Below are 14200 nucleotides of genomic sequence, written 5' to 3'. Positions count from 1 at the left end.
GTGAGCCTGGACCTTTTCACCTGGCATCTGGGCAAGCTTCTGAGAGAATGAATGGGAAAACGCAAGCCTTTTTGATATCTAGGCTCAGATCTGGCACTGTGACTTCCTCGGCATTCTCACAATCAAAGCAAGTTCCAGGACTAGCTCAGGTTCAATACCAGGATAATGGTCTTCACCTCTTGATGGGAAGTCACGTTGTGAAAGGTGTGGTTAAAGGGAGGGGTGAAGAACTGCAGCCATTTTGGCAATCTACTTCACCACATAAGAAGGCATGGCATGTGCAAAGACCTGAGGATAATTGAGTGACAAAATGGAGTTTGGGAAACTCCATGTTGTTTGCTATCATAGGAACAGAGAAGACAGAGAGAAGGTATGACAGATGTGGTCAGAAAAAGGCAGATCATAAAGATCATAAAGGACCTACTATGTGTGCAGCCCAATGAAACAGAATTGGAGGAGAGCAGGCATTTATTCTATTTTGTGGAGCAAACTGTTGCCCAATTCTACAATCGAAAATAAAGCCAATTAAGGGGAAATAAAAAGTTTTTCTTTTCTTTTTAAAAAAGGGCTTTGTACATGCTGATGGTCTATATGGGAATTATAAAATAAATACAGGGCAAGGTTAAATGTATTTTTAAAAAAAATGATTAAAAGCAAACATCCTAAATCAAATGCTCCGGGGGCTCAAAAAGAGGAGCTATCACATTTAGTTTGAAAAATGAAAGAAGGTATCATTAACAGGGTAGAATGCAAGCTAAATTTTGAAGGACTGAAACTTTGCCAGGCAGAGAAAAGGAGTGATGGGGTGAGCATTTAAGCACAGCAGGTTAAGCAGCCATTCACTATGCCAGAATTCCATATCGGACTGCCAGTTCAAGTCCTGGCTCCTACACTTCCTTTTTTTGAATGTATAACAATGTGGGGTTTTTTTTCATAAATACAACTTTAGTAATATAGTAATTCTTCTCATTGTACTCACACTCCCACTCACACTCTCAACCCTCTTCCTTCTCTCTCTCCTATTCCCATTCTTCATTTTTTTCTAAGTTCTATTTTCAATTAACTTTATACACATACAATTACTATATACCAAGAAAAGAGTTCAACAAATTGTAGGAAAAAAAGAAAAACAACTGTTCCTCAACAGTTGAGACAAGGGTTGTTCAAAGTCAGTGCACCTTGAAGTGCTAATTTCACTTCTATAGATTACCTTTTCGGTGCTCTATTAGTTATCATAGATCAGGGAGAGCATATGGCATTTGTCCTTTTGAGACTGGCTTATTTCACTAAATATGATGTTGTCCAGTTTCATCCATTTTGTTGCAAATGACAGGATTTTGTTGCTTTTTTGTTTTTTGTTTGTTTTTACCACTGTGTAGTAGTCCCTGGTGTACATATCCCATAATTTCTTTACCCAGTCTTCAGTTGACAGCATTTGGGTTGATTCCATACCTTAGCTATTGTGAACTGAGCTGCAACAAACATAGGGGTATAGATAACTCATATGCTGATTTCATTTCCCAAAGGTAAATTCCCAGGAGTGGGATGTCTGGGTCATATGGTAGGTCTATATTCAGATTTCTGAGGTATCTCCATACTGTCTTCTACAGTGGCTGGACCAGTTTACATTCCCATCAACAGTGGATTAGGGTACATTTTCCCCCACATCCTTGTTAGCATTTGTTGTTTGTTGATTTCTGAATGAAAGCCATTCTAACTGGGGTGAGGTGAAACCTCATTATTCTTTTTATTTGCATTTCCCTGTTAATGATCCTGAGCATTTTTTCATGTGTCTGTTGGCCATTTAGATTTCATCTTTTGAAAAATGCCTGTTTAAGTCCTTTGCCCATTTCTTAACTGGGGTGTTTGTTTTGCTGTTGTTGAGTTTCTTGATCTCTTTATATATTCTGGTTATTAATCTTTTATCAGTTGTATAGTTTGCAAATAATTTCTCCTATTCGGTTGGTTGCCTCTTCATTTTCCTGAGTGTTTCTTTTGCAGTAGAGAAGCTTCTCAATTTGATGTAATCCCATTTGTCAATTTTGGCTTTGATTTCCTGTGCCTCTGGGGTCTTTTTCAAGAACTCTTTGCCTATGCCAATGTCTTGTAAGATTTCCCCAATGTTCTCTAGTAATTTGATGGCTCCTACACTTCCAATCAAACTCACTGCTAATGTGCCTTGAAAACTGCAGATGATTGTCCAAGTATGTGAGTCCCTGCCACCCTCATGGGAGACTCTGATGGAGTACCCAGGTTCTGGCTTCAACGTGGTACAACACGGACTGTTGTAGCCATTTGAGGAAGCAACCATCAGATGGAAGATATATTTCTCTCTGCCTCTCCCTTTCTGTCACTCTGCCTTTCAAATAAACAAATAAATCTTTTTTAAGACATGAGCCAAAAGATGAACATTAGCCAAAGTGTAAGGGTAGGAAAATTCAAAATACCCAGAATAACAAGTAGTGTGTTTTTATCAGCTGAGAGCAGCAGTTTTCAATCTTTTTTTACCTTAACCTCCTAGAAGATGTTCATATGTATCAGTTTTCCACATTCATACCCTGATTATGCCAGGATTAAAGCAGAATGTGGGGCTATGTATAACTGCCAGTTCTCTGACTGTAACCCCACCCTCTCTTGCTAACTGACCTACTCTGACACTGACGGTGAGAGCCGCCACACCACTGTAGGCTTTTGTGGAGAAGCAACAAAAGATGGCAGCTGAGAAAAAAAGTTACAGAGAGAGCCTAGAAGGGCTCAAATGACAGGCTAAGGAATTTATTTTTATTTAATAAATGACTTTCTATGTTTGTTTATTTTCATATACTTGAGAGGCAAAAGTGACACACAGAGAGAAACAGAGAGACAGAGAGCTTTATCTTCCATCCACTGGTTCCCTCTCCAAGTGCTGGCAATAGCCAGGATTGGTCCAGGCCAAAAGCAGGGGTCAGAAACTCCATTCCAGTCCCCCACATGGAAACGGAGACTCAAGGAAGCACTTGAGCCATCATCTGCTGGCTCCCAGGGTGCATTAATAGGAAGCTGCATTTGGAGGTGAAGTAGCCAGGATTGGCTGGTGCTCCAGATATGGGATGCAGGCATCCCAAGTGGTAGCTTAACCAACTGCAAACACAATGATCATCCCAAGACTAAGGAACTTAAATGTAGTGAAGTCCTTGAATGTATTATAGTACTATGAATAATTAGAGCTGCATTTTAGAAACATTTATCTGACAGAAGTGAATAAAACAAAGTAGGGAGAAGTCAAGAGCTGATGCTTCTTCCCCATCCCCTAGCCATGGTAGACATCACTAATTGATCAAGAGCCTTTTCCTGTGAAGTAGAAATAAATCCTCCAAATTCATCACAGTATAAAGCTCTAGTGGTGGAGAAAGGAGAACGGAACTGAAAAGCAACCTGAAACCTAATAGTCACCCTTGGGCTGGAGACAGGCTGCCACTTAAGAGGTGAGGACTACACTCAGGAGGGAAGCAGAGCCAAGGTGGCCTCTGCAGGTGGCAGGGGAAATGACAAGGGGAATGTTTTGAGGAGTATTAGTTAAGTGTGTCAGTAGGACTTGGAATTTCCTGAACGTGGGGAGTGAAAGAGAGTTGCAACCAAATATCATTCTCATTTTGAGGTTCTGAGAGAATCATCGTGCCTCTAACACAAAAAGGATGTTGGGAAAGCAAACTGATTGTGAAGGGGGGAAGTCTGCCTGTTTGGCATGAACATCAGGTCTCAAAGCATCAGGGTGAGGGCTGAGGCTGAAGTTTGTGACAATAAGCACAAAAAACTGGAATCTCACGACTACAGCACTTCTCCCAAGATGCTCAGTGGCTTTGAAAGAATGTGCATGGGAGAGAAGCTGATTTCTTATTTCCTGGCAGAACCAAGGATAGGGGGCAAGGTGAAGTGGAGGATGTGAAAGAATTTCTTTTCTCTTGCATGAACAACACCTGAAGAGAGGGGGGAAATCCAGTGCATTGCATGCTGGTCCGTGGCTGCCCACGTGGTGTCCTTTCCTACTTTGCGACCTCTCCTAGTATCTCAGTTCTGATGCAATGGAACATGTGGGAGACTTGATCAAGCTTTGCAATTCGCTGTTCTGAAGCTTCTAGCTCAAGACAGTTTTCCATACCTCAGAAGTAGATACAGGCAAAAGAGGGGAGCTGAATTTAATTCATTCTCCTTTCAGGAATGCAGTAAAGAATTTTGGTTAGAGTATGGGTTATAAATTAAGATTTCTGGAGTTCAGATCTTGACACTATGTTAAGTCACTTAACATCTCAGCATGCCCATGCCTCCATCTGCAAAATGAGGATAATATACCAATATCTACTTTTTGTGAGGATTAAGTGAGAAATGCATGTTAAGTGAACTCAATTATTAATATGATTTCTTCACAATTACATTTTTTAGTATAGATACTGTTATAAGGTGTCCATGAATAGTTCTTCTTATACATTAATAGAATCCATGGGGAGTTCTCATATTTTTCTAAGAAAAAAAATTCCCAATTGGTTTAACATAACTGGATAAAGAACTTCAAGGACTTATAAATGAATGAATGCCACCTATAAAGGTAATTCCTAGAGATTTTTCTAGTCTCTGAGAAGAAGTCAGGTGATTCTAGCCATACAGTTAATCCATTACAGGTATCAAACATACCCAGTCTCCAAGTGTATGAGGTTAGGAAGGTAGACTTTGGCTAATGGCCTTCCAGATTTGGGCTTGATAAATTTCCTGTTTCTACATCTTTTAACCTAGAAACAAAAAGGAGCTGGAAAAGAATTAGAGCATGTTTTACTTCAGCTCCAAAATTTCTTTATAAATTCTTCCTCTTTTTAATATAGCATCACAGAGATGGAGTTTGGTGATACAGTTAGCACAGTTCAGAGGTCTGAGCATTAAGAAAAGCAGCAGCCAGCCCGGGATGGGAGACATCGCCCCAATACTCTGCATTTTCAAACTATTAGATATGTACTGCCAAGCAGAAATTAATCTTGTGCCTATCATAATATTCCATAACAATGCAAAGTAATTCTTTTACTTGGGTCATGTTTCCCTTCCTATTGTCTTAAAATCGCACATCATTTCTTTATCAAAGAATCTTCTACAAGTATTGGCAGTAGAGTGCTGTAAAATTTAAAAATGGGTTCTCCAGGCGGCCGGCACCATGGCTCACTTGGTTAATCCTCCGCCTGCGGCACCGGCATCCCATATGGCCACCAGTTTCTAGTCCTGGTTGCTCCTCTTCCAGTCTATCTCTCTGCTGTGGCCTAGGAGTGCAGTGGAGGATAGCCCAGGTCCTTGGGCCCTGCACCCGCATGGGAGACCAAGAAGAAGCACCTGGCTCCTGGCTTCAGATCGGCGTAGCACTGACTGTAGCGGCCATTTTGGGGGGTGAACCAACGGAATGAAGACCTTTCTCTGTCTCTCTCTGTCTAACTCTATCTAGCAAATTAAAAAAAAAAAAAAAAAAAGTCCTGGGGCATCACATTTGCCAATTTCTGTGGTATAAACACTTCTGCTGATTTCAAAAAGGACCGAAGGAATCAGGGAGAGTGAAGTTGGAAAGATCTTCACACAATTAGCTCTAATGAGCCAATAAAGCTGTCTGTCAAATCCCATTGTTTTTGTCAAGCCACCTCTTACACCCAAACAACTGTAATCTCAGACTTGCCCTTGGGGCTGGGGAGTCCACGTGGGGCAGGAAACAAGACCGGATTCTCCAGGTGGCTGCCGAAGCCATGCCCAGTCAGTGCAGACTGCTTTGTTTTGCATCATAAATATGTTTTGAGGTTTTTCTTTACAGCAGGTGCTCTTCCCAGAGCACACCAGTCGGAAGAGCAATCAGGAAATGCGGGGCACAATAAAAACAACATTGAAAATGGTTCCAGGAGATTCTCTGAGGCCCTCAGGGACCTGGCGTCTTGGCAGAGTCCCAAGAAGCTCATGTGACCCTCCTGAGAAGACAAGAAAATTCTCCTTCAAGGTCACCCGTGCCATTAGGTGCACTGCCCTCTTATGGCTTCAGTGTCACACAGTGATGACAAATCCATGAGTGTCGAGGTGTGTGAAGAAGGCTCACCGAATCACAGATGCAGCTGTTCCTGGAACCCACCTTTCAGGGGAAATTTGGGACAAATCCTCTCCTGCTGAGTAAGCAGATAGCTGCGTAGCACAACTGAGTCACAGCCCAAGAGTGTTGCAGGGAGCCCAGCTGTCAGAGTTCCCTCGTCTCAAGGATGAGCCCCTGAGCCTCACATCCCGTGAGGTGCCCACTGCACCTGAAACTAGCAAACTCCCGGTGCCTGCTCTGAGGGACGGGTCAGATGAGGCTGGTTCCTCCCCACCCCGCTGTGCGTACTGGAGCTTGTCTCTGTCCTTCCCTTCTCTCACCCATTACCGACTTGACCTGGTCTCTGTGGAGAACTGGGCACTTCTTTCTCTGAGGGCAGAATGAAGAGACTCACTGAGTCGCGCTGCAGAAGAGCTCTGGGAAGGTGCATTGTGGAAGGACTTTGAGAGGCAGTCCTGGGCATCTCTGCTTTAACCACTGAGGTGGCGCAACTGTCTGCCATCAGCAGCAGCAATGGGGTTGAGCTGGCCTTTCCTCACCTCCTCCCAAGTATCTACTTTGCAGGACTGTGGAAGGCACATGGAGAAGCATGCAGTAGGGCTGCCATGTTCAGAAGGTGTTAAATATTAGGAGGGCGATGCCTCCAGACAGATTGCTTAGCCAATTTCTTCCTCTTAAACTTTATACACTCTCCCATTCCAGTACTTACTACCTGACGAGTATGTGTTTCCATTGGATGATTTGGTGTCACAATGCCATCTTATTCATCTCTGTTCCCAGATCCACCCCAGAGATTGGGATCCCAATTTTCTAAATGAAGCAAGGAAGTCCAAAGAGCTAATTAGTTGCAGACATAGGATTTCAGTCACGTCTTTGTTTCCACCTGCAGTGATCATCCACTCTGACATGTGATATGCATTCAACAGAGGTCTAATAAACCCAGCAATGAATAAGCCCTCCTCCTCTTTAGCCTTTACTTCAGAAAACACTGCTCTGCTGTTGCATGTCCTATCCTCAGATCGCTAGACAATTACTGAACACATCAAAGAAATCAACCAGCTGGTTCATAGAGGGAGTGGTGTGGAGATTGAACCACGAAACTGCAGTAAGAGGGAAAAGTTAGGAGGATGCAGGGGGCACCAGTCAAAGAGTCAACTTGGTCAGTTTGAGGTCAGAGCTAAGGCTCATCTCCACTCAAGGACAGAGCACGCCAGAGTTCTTCACAAGTCTTTGCTCATAAGACCTCTAAAATAATTTTATATCATCACTCCCATTCTAAAAGATGACATCTAAAACTCTTTTGTATGTAGTAGTTGCAAAAAGCTATGTTATCAAATATATCAGTATGCTAACATATATAATATGCATACTTCAGTTTTCATATATCAGTATGCCAATTTTATGTTATTATGCACATTTTAAAATATATTCAGGCCAAAACCTTGAACAGCAGAATCAACTTATTAAATTTACAGAAAATATTCACCACAAACCCTAATTAGCCAAACCAACTTCATCATCAAATCAAGCAGCCAAATCAGCCTGCTGTTAGAAAACATTTGAGTTCCTTTCTTGTTTCCAATGAACACATTCTTACATCCTCCCTGCCCCCATGACAACCTTCTCACTCCTTCCTGTAATTCTACGACAGTTGGAGAAACACAGTACTTCAGCCTCAGTGGGAAACCCAAATGAAATAAGACATGGTCTGTTTCTCTTTGCTTGGCTCTTATAGGGCTCTCGCTCCAGAGTGTCGGATTCTGCAGTTACCTCTCTGTGTGATGCCAAGGCACAATGCCCCTTAGTGAGATTCCAGATGTGTGAGAAGGTTTCCCTTGCTTTCTGAATCAAGCAGGAGAATCCCCAGATGAATTCTCAGGTGAAAATAAATAAAATAAGGTTCTGAGCCGGCGCCGTGGCTCAATAGGCCAATCCTCCACCTTGCGGCGCCAGCACACAGGGTTCTAGTCCCGGTCGGGGCGCCGGATTCTGTTCCAATTGCCCCTCTTCCAGGCCAGCTCTCTGCTGTGGCCCGGGAGTGCAGTGGAGGATGGCCCAAGTCCTTGGGCCCTGCACCTGCATGGAAGACCAGGAGAAACACCTGGCTCCTGGCTTTGGATCAGCGCAATGCACCGGCCGCAGCGCCAGCCGCGGCGGCCATTGGAGGGTGAACCAACGGCAAAAGGAAGACCTTTCTCTCTCTCTCTCTCTCTCTCACTGTCCACTCTGCCTGTCAAAAAATAAAATAAAATAAAATAAAAAGGTTCTGATAGGAGTTCAAATGGAAGCTGAAGAGCTGGACATGGATTTGCTCAGGTGTTAGCAACGCCTGGGTGCCCCTGGAAGTCTTCAGCCCTTTGCTTCCATCACCAAGACCTGTGCTTCCCAGATGCTGCTCTAACCTCCCAGCGGCCATCCTCCAGGGCTCACATTCCAGCTGTCCCCGACTCAGTTTGCTCTAGTTGGCCTGGAAGGCTGCTTCTAAGGTACCCATCCAAGTGTCTTTTGCTCAGCAGACCTCAGCCTTTTCAGGCCCCAAGCTCTGAATTTCAAGTTTTCACCACCTTTTCCTTACCCTAACAACCTTCCACGACTTTAAGGAGAAAGATTTTAGACAATTAAGCTAATTTTTATGAGAGTGCCTACAACCAATAGCCTGCCCTAGTTTGGAGGTAGTATTTGCATTTTCTCAAAGAAAATCTTTCTTATCAAAAGATTCAAGAGTTGGTTGGAAATTCAAACTAATCTAAGAGAATCTATTGGCATTGAAAAGGAAACATTCTGGATGACTTCAAGACATTTTAACAGCCGTTTTGGTTACTGTGCCAGGAAGCGGTGACTTGTGGAGCAGGGTCTATGCCTGACAAGCAACATCTCCTATTTTACATCTGCACGGGGTACTAACTCCAGGAAAAGTCATCAGTGTCCTGTAATCAATTGGTGCCTGATACTGCAGCATCAGAAGGGAGACAGAATGAGTTCCAGCAAACTTTACTCAAGCCCCTACATCCCTAGAAATTCCATGCAATTCAAGTCTTTTGAAAGTACTTTGTTCTGTTTCACTACAGGTCTTAGATATTTTTTCATTTGATAGGATAGAGAAAAGCATCCAAATAGGTGGGGAAAGCCATGTGATCCAACCGAGGAGCCTCATTAAGAGCACGGGGATTCTGAAGGTTATTTCCCACCACACTGCATACACCGAGATTGAAGTAGTCAGGCTGTGAGAAAGAAAAAGGCCACATCCGAAATAACGCCTCTCTCACTCAGGCATATGGTAAATTCCGAGAAGTTTGCTCTCCAAGTCTAAGGATTTGAATCTTGCCTTCCAAAATGGGGTAAGAAAATGGGATTTCTGCCACTTGGCACCACAATTCAATAAATAACTCTTGAAACCAAATCCATAACTCTAAATGTAGATATGAAGATTTATAGAAAGAACAGCAAAAAAGATCTGCTGAATTCCACTGTAACCATGACATTCAAACGACCTGACCACACAGCACCGGAATTCAGATCGAATTAAAGAATATCTGCCACTGCAATCAGAACACAAATGAGCTCCCCCACTCCCCTGCACCCCTATTACTTATTTTCATGATAAACAGCAGACTACAAAACATCTGGCTTTCCCAGTGTCCAAGGGATCTTGTTTGCAAACATGAACAACCATCTCTTTGTTCTCTCAGGAGAAAACAAAACACTATCAATCAGAGCAAAGCTACATACCCAGACCTGCTGCGGCTGCTGCTTGCTCAAAACCGCATGTCATTCCCCTGCAAGCCAGAGTGCTAGGATGCTTGTGTATCCTCTGCCCCTGCTCTTCTGAGCAGTGCTGCAGGTTAACTCTTGGAGGCTGGATGCTCTAGCCAGGAAAGCCAAGGCTCACCAATTTAACCACTTGCACGCTGACTCATGCACAAGGCAGGACACACCCCTGCCGAGCCTGCTGCTGGAGGAAACCTTGCACCACCCTTGGAAGGTCACACCTGGAGTTCTGCATTTTGCACCCTGCACAAACACAGCCTGGGAAGCAAGCGGTCGTTCATTTTCTCAGACTGACTTGCTTGTCCTCTCTCACTTGGAAAAGATTCAATTCTTTCTCTACCACATGAGCCACACATCACAAAGAGGAGACTTTACAGGACAAATCAGCACAGATAGGTAAGTTAACATCATACTGGATGAATGAGTTCAGCTCTGAGAGAGTAGATGTTCCCACTGTTCTAGAGAGATTGCTACCAGATGGAGGAAATTGATTTCATGTAGTTACAGTGGCAATTTAGGGAAGCAGGTAAGATGGTGCTTATATATTCCCTGGTATTCTTCCAATACAAAACCAAAAATCAATTTCCTGTAGGATTGCCTCTGTTTTAATCTACCTGGGAGTTGCCTGGTCCCTAGGAAAAAAGTTCATTCTTCTGACCTTTTGCCCTCCATTAGCAGGTATCCAAGGCAGAAAAAGAAGGCAAAAATGTGTCTTGTTTGATCAGTTCCCTAACGTCCACTTCACTCCATCCATGCCATCACACATAAGGCTCAGAGCACAAAATTTCCCAGGAGAAGTGGTGTTGCTTTTCCTTATGCTTGATTGGTGTGTGATTTAAAATAGCAGTTAAAGGGGCAACACCTTGCCTCTCAGCCTAGGGCAAGTTCTCGATTTTATTCAGGCCATGACAGAGTATGCTATGGGATTCAAATGGAAGTAGTAGTTGGGGGCAAGGCACGCAGGGTGGTACAAGGGTTAGGAAAAAGATGAATTGTTTAGGCAGGCATGAAATTGACATGCAGCCCTGTGGGAACTGGAGGTTAGGGAGTTAGCACAGGTGCCCTCTTCTTCCCACTGACTGGAGCTCCAGGGTTGCCAGCTGAGGTTTATTAGCTACTAATTGGGCTCCAAGGCTCTGGGGCCTCCTTTGCCTCAAGTGCACCTACCTTGGGAGCGGAGAAGCTCCAGGAAAGGGGGTGCAAAACCATCTGTGTCATAATAATAATGGTGCTAACAAAAGCAGCAGCTATTATGTCGAATGCTTACTGTATGCCAGCAAATGTGCTGAAATGCTAATTCTACAACAAAATCTACGCTTCCTTCTCCCTCCTGGCCTTCTCTATCTGCAGTCAGGGTAACCAAGTGACTGAAATCCAAACAATGGGAAGAGAGCAGAAGTGCTCTGCACCAATCCCATTACTGGCAGGTTCCAGGCACAGACTTGGAGGGGGAAATCCACAATGCCCCTGAGGCTGTGGGAGGAAGAAATGAAAAAGCCTCCACCAAAAAGCAAAGAGCCTGTGGAAGAGAACTGCTAACCTTTTCATTATTTTTAAATGACAGGGGAAAACTTGGATGACAACTTAACAATGTGTTTTTTCAAAACTCTTAGGGATTGTTAGCAAAACAATTTGAAGACCACTTCTCTGCAGAACAACATTTCTTAACCAGCTATTCACACTGTCCCTAGAGTAAGACCTCTGCTTTATATTTGCCTCTGGCCCTTCTCCTAGTCATGATATCATTCCACTCTTATGGGTCCCTTTACAATTCTTAAGTACACTACTCTTCTGCACCCCTGCTCAAAGTTTTACCCTCCACCAAGACACTTTGCCAGCTACTTACCTCTTAGCTGAATCTAACCTCAGTGCCAAGGCAGTTTGGAAACATGGTGGAAAATCCTTTTGACAGGTTGTCTTTTGAGGGGTGGAGATCTTTGTCTTCTTTTTTAATTTGGGTGGGCTTGTGACTTATTGTCACTGCCAGTAGAGAATGCAGGTGATGCAATGTGACTACTGAGGCTGGGTCATAAGGTTTTGCAGCACCTGCCTTGCTTCCTGGAAAACTCACTCTTGGAGCCCTGAGAAATCATGTGAGAAGCCTGGGAATTCTGAAGCTGTCACACAGAACAGATCACATATATACATGCTTTGGTCACTGTCCCAGCCTAACCCATCCTTCTAGCCATCCCCACAAAAATGCTAGATGTGTAAATGAAGTAGTATTCAACCTTCCGAACCAGTCCATCCACCAGCTAAATACCATCGAGTGAACCCGATCAACACAACATGGAACAAAAGTGTCACCCAGCCAAGTTCTGTTTGAAATTCCTGACCTACAAAGTCGTACGTGGTGATAAAATGGTTGTTGTTTCACATCTCTATGTTTGGAGTAGTTGTTGCTAGCAAAAGATAATCAACACCCTCCTTTAGGACCCAAGAGAGGTTCCCTAACCATTCTAACACCACATCTCATAATTAATCAATCTGTTTTACATTAATATTTTTAAATAGAGTTGCCCTATTCCATCTGAACTCCAAGCTCCTTTTATTGCATTATGTCTCTTTATAGCATCTTACATAACAGGCCTTTGATGAATGGCTGGTGATTGGGGAATGCTATCTATGTAACTGGAGGCATACCTAGGACCAAGGTGGGAACATGAGCAGGGGCTGGGGTAATGTGCTGCTCTCTGTCTGGTTTTTGCTCTCTCTGGACACCAGAATCTTGACTGTAATGGTCAAGTGGTATTTATCCCATCTGGCACTTATGCATGCATTTACTAAATGTCTACTATTTGCCAGGCATTTTTAAGACCCTGGTGATAGAGCAATGAAGACCTTCGTTTCATGGTACTTCCGTTACAAATGGAGGAAGACCAAAAAAAAAAAAAAAATAGAGTTTCCTTTCTTAGCTTTGTGTCAAGAAGAACAGAGCAAGATGAAAGGCAGGAAAGTTGTTTTAAACAGCATAATCAGAGAGGTCTTCCCTAATAAGGATATTTTAATAGACATTTGAAGGAAGGGGAAAGAAAGTTGTAAGTCATGCTTATGCCTGAAGAAAAGGCATTCCAGGAAAAGGGAGCAGTAAGCACAAAGTTCCCCCAGAGAAGACTCTGCCTGATGGTTTGGAATTTGAAAATGTGGCCAGGGTGACTTGAGCAGAGAGAGCAAGGAAGCAGCAGGAGGCTATGTGGTCAAGAAATTGCTGGCGTCTGAAATATCCAAACAAGAGACTCAGACCAGAGGCTGGAAGCAGGGATGATGTGAACTGGTCACAGTGTGGATCTGTTTTGAAAGCAAAGACAACAGGATTTCCCACGGGATAAGGATGTGAGTGAGAAATAGGAGTCAAGAATGATTCCAAAGCTTCTTAGACTCAAGAGCTGGGAGAATGGAGATGACATTTTCCTACCCGGGGATTAGTATGGAAAAAGTAAGTTCAAATAAAGACAATCAAGGCTTAGTTATATCTGCAAAACAATTCTGGAGAGATTCTTTAACTTGAGATCTTATCAAAATAATTTCCTGAGATTGTTTGAGAATGACCTAGTATCTGTAAAGACAATAATAGATACAAGTATTTCCCAAAAGCCAACAGATTTTTATTTGGCAATGGCCAAGGCTGGGTCAGGCCAAATCCAGGAGCCTGAAGTTCCATCCAGGTCTCCTATGTGGGTGGAGGGTCTCAAGTACTTTGGCCATATTCTGATGCTTTCCCAGGCACATTAGCAGGGAGCTGGATGGGAAGCAGAGCAGCCAAATACACAAACTGATGCTCCAAGAGGAGATGCCAGCATTCCAGACAGTGGCTAACCTGCTGTGCTAAAATGCCAGCCCTAACTTCATTTTTTAGACAATCAGTATAGTTTCTTCTTTAAATATTTGTTGTAAGTCAAGAATGAACTCATCTAGACTTCTAATTGTATTTTTTCACTTCTAATTTTGGTGATGTGTGATATAGCCCCATTTCCTCAAGGCCACTCTCATGATGCCTTTTTTTTTTTTTTTTTTTTTTTGACAGGCAGAGTAGACAGTGAGAGAGACAGAGAGAAAGGTCTTCCTTTGCCGTTGGTTCACCGCTACGGCTGGCACGCTGTGGCCGGCGCACTGCGCTGATCCGATGGCAGGAGCCAGGTACTTATCCTGGTCTCCCATGGGGTGCAGGGCACAAGCACTTGGGCCATCCTGCACTACACTTCCCTGGCCACAGCAGAGAGCTGGCCTGGACGAGGGGCAACTGGGACAGAATCTGGCGCCCCGACTGGGACTAGAACCCGGTGTGCCGGCACTGCAAGGCGGAGGATTAGCCTAGTGAGCCGCGGCGCCGGCCGCTACTGTTATTCTTGA

At 43.7% G+C, this 14200-nt stretch overlaps 1 protein-coding gene across 4 annotated transcripts in view; it reads right to left on the bottom strand.

The window, feature by feature from the left end:
• ASAH2 (N-acylsphingosine amidohydrolase 2) overlaps positions 1–13708 on the bottom strand; it is a 204278-nt gene extending 190570 nt beyond the window's left edge. For all 4 annotated transcript variants that reach the window (XM_051823908.2, XM_051823909.2, XM_051823906.2 and 1 more), the window contains exon 1: positions 9812–13708. The gene's annotated coding sequence lies outside the window, so the exon portion shown is untranslated. The remainder of the gene's footprint in view (positions 1–9811) is intronic.
• Positions 13709–14200: the final 492 nt, after the last annotated feature.

This window comes from Oryctolagus cuniculus, chromosome 15 (genome assembly GCF_964237555.1).
Source record: "Oryctolagus cuniculus chromosome 15, mOryCun1.1, whole genome shotgun sequence".
NCBI lineage: Eukaryota > Metazoa > Chordata > Mammalia > Lagomorpha > Leporidae > Oryctolagus > Oryctolagus cuniculus.
This window is presented reverse-complemented; position numbering and strand designations above follow the sequence as displayed.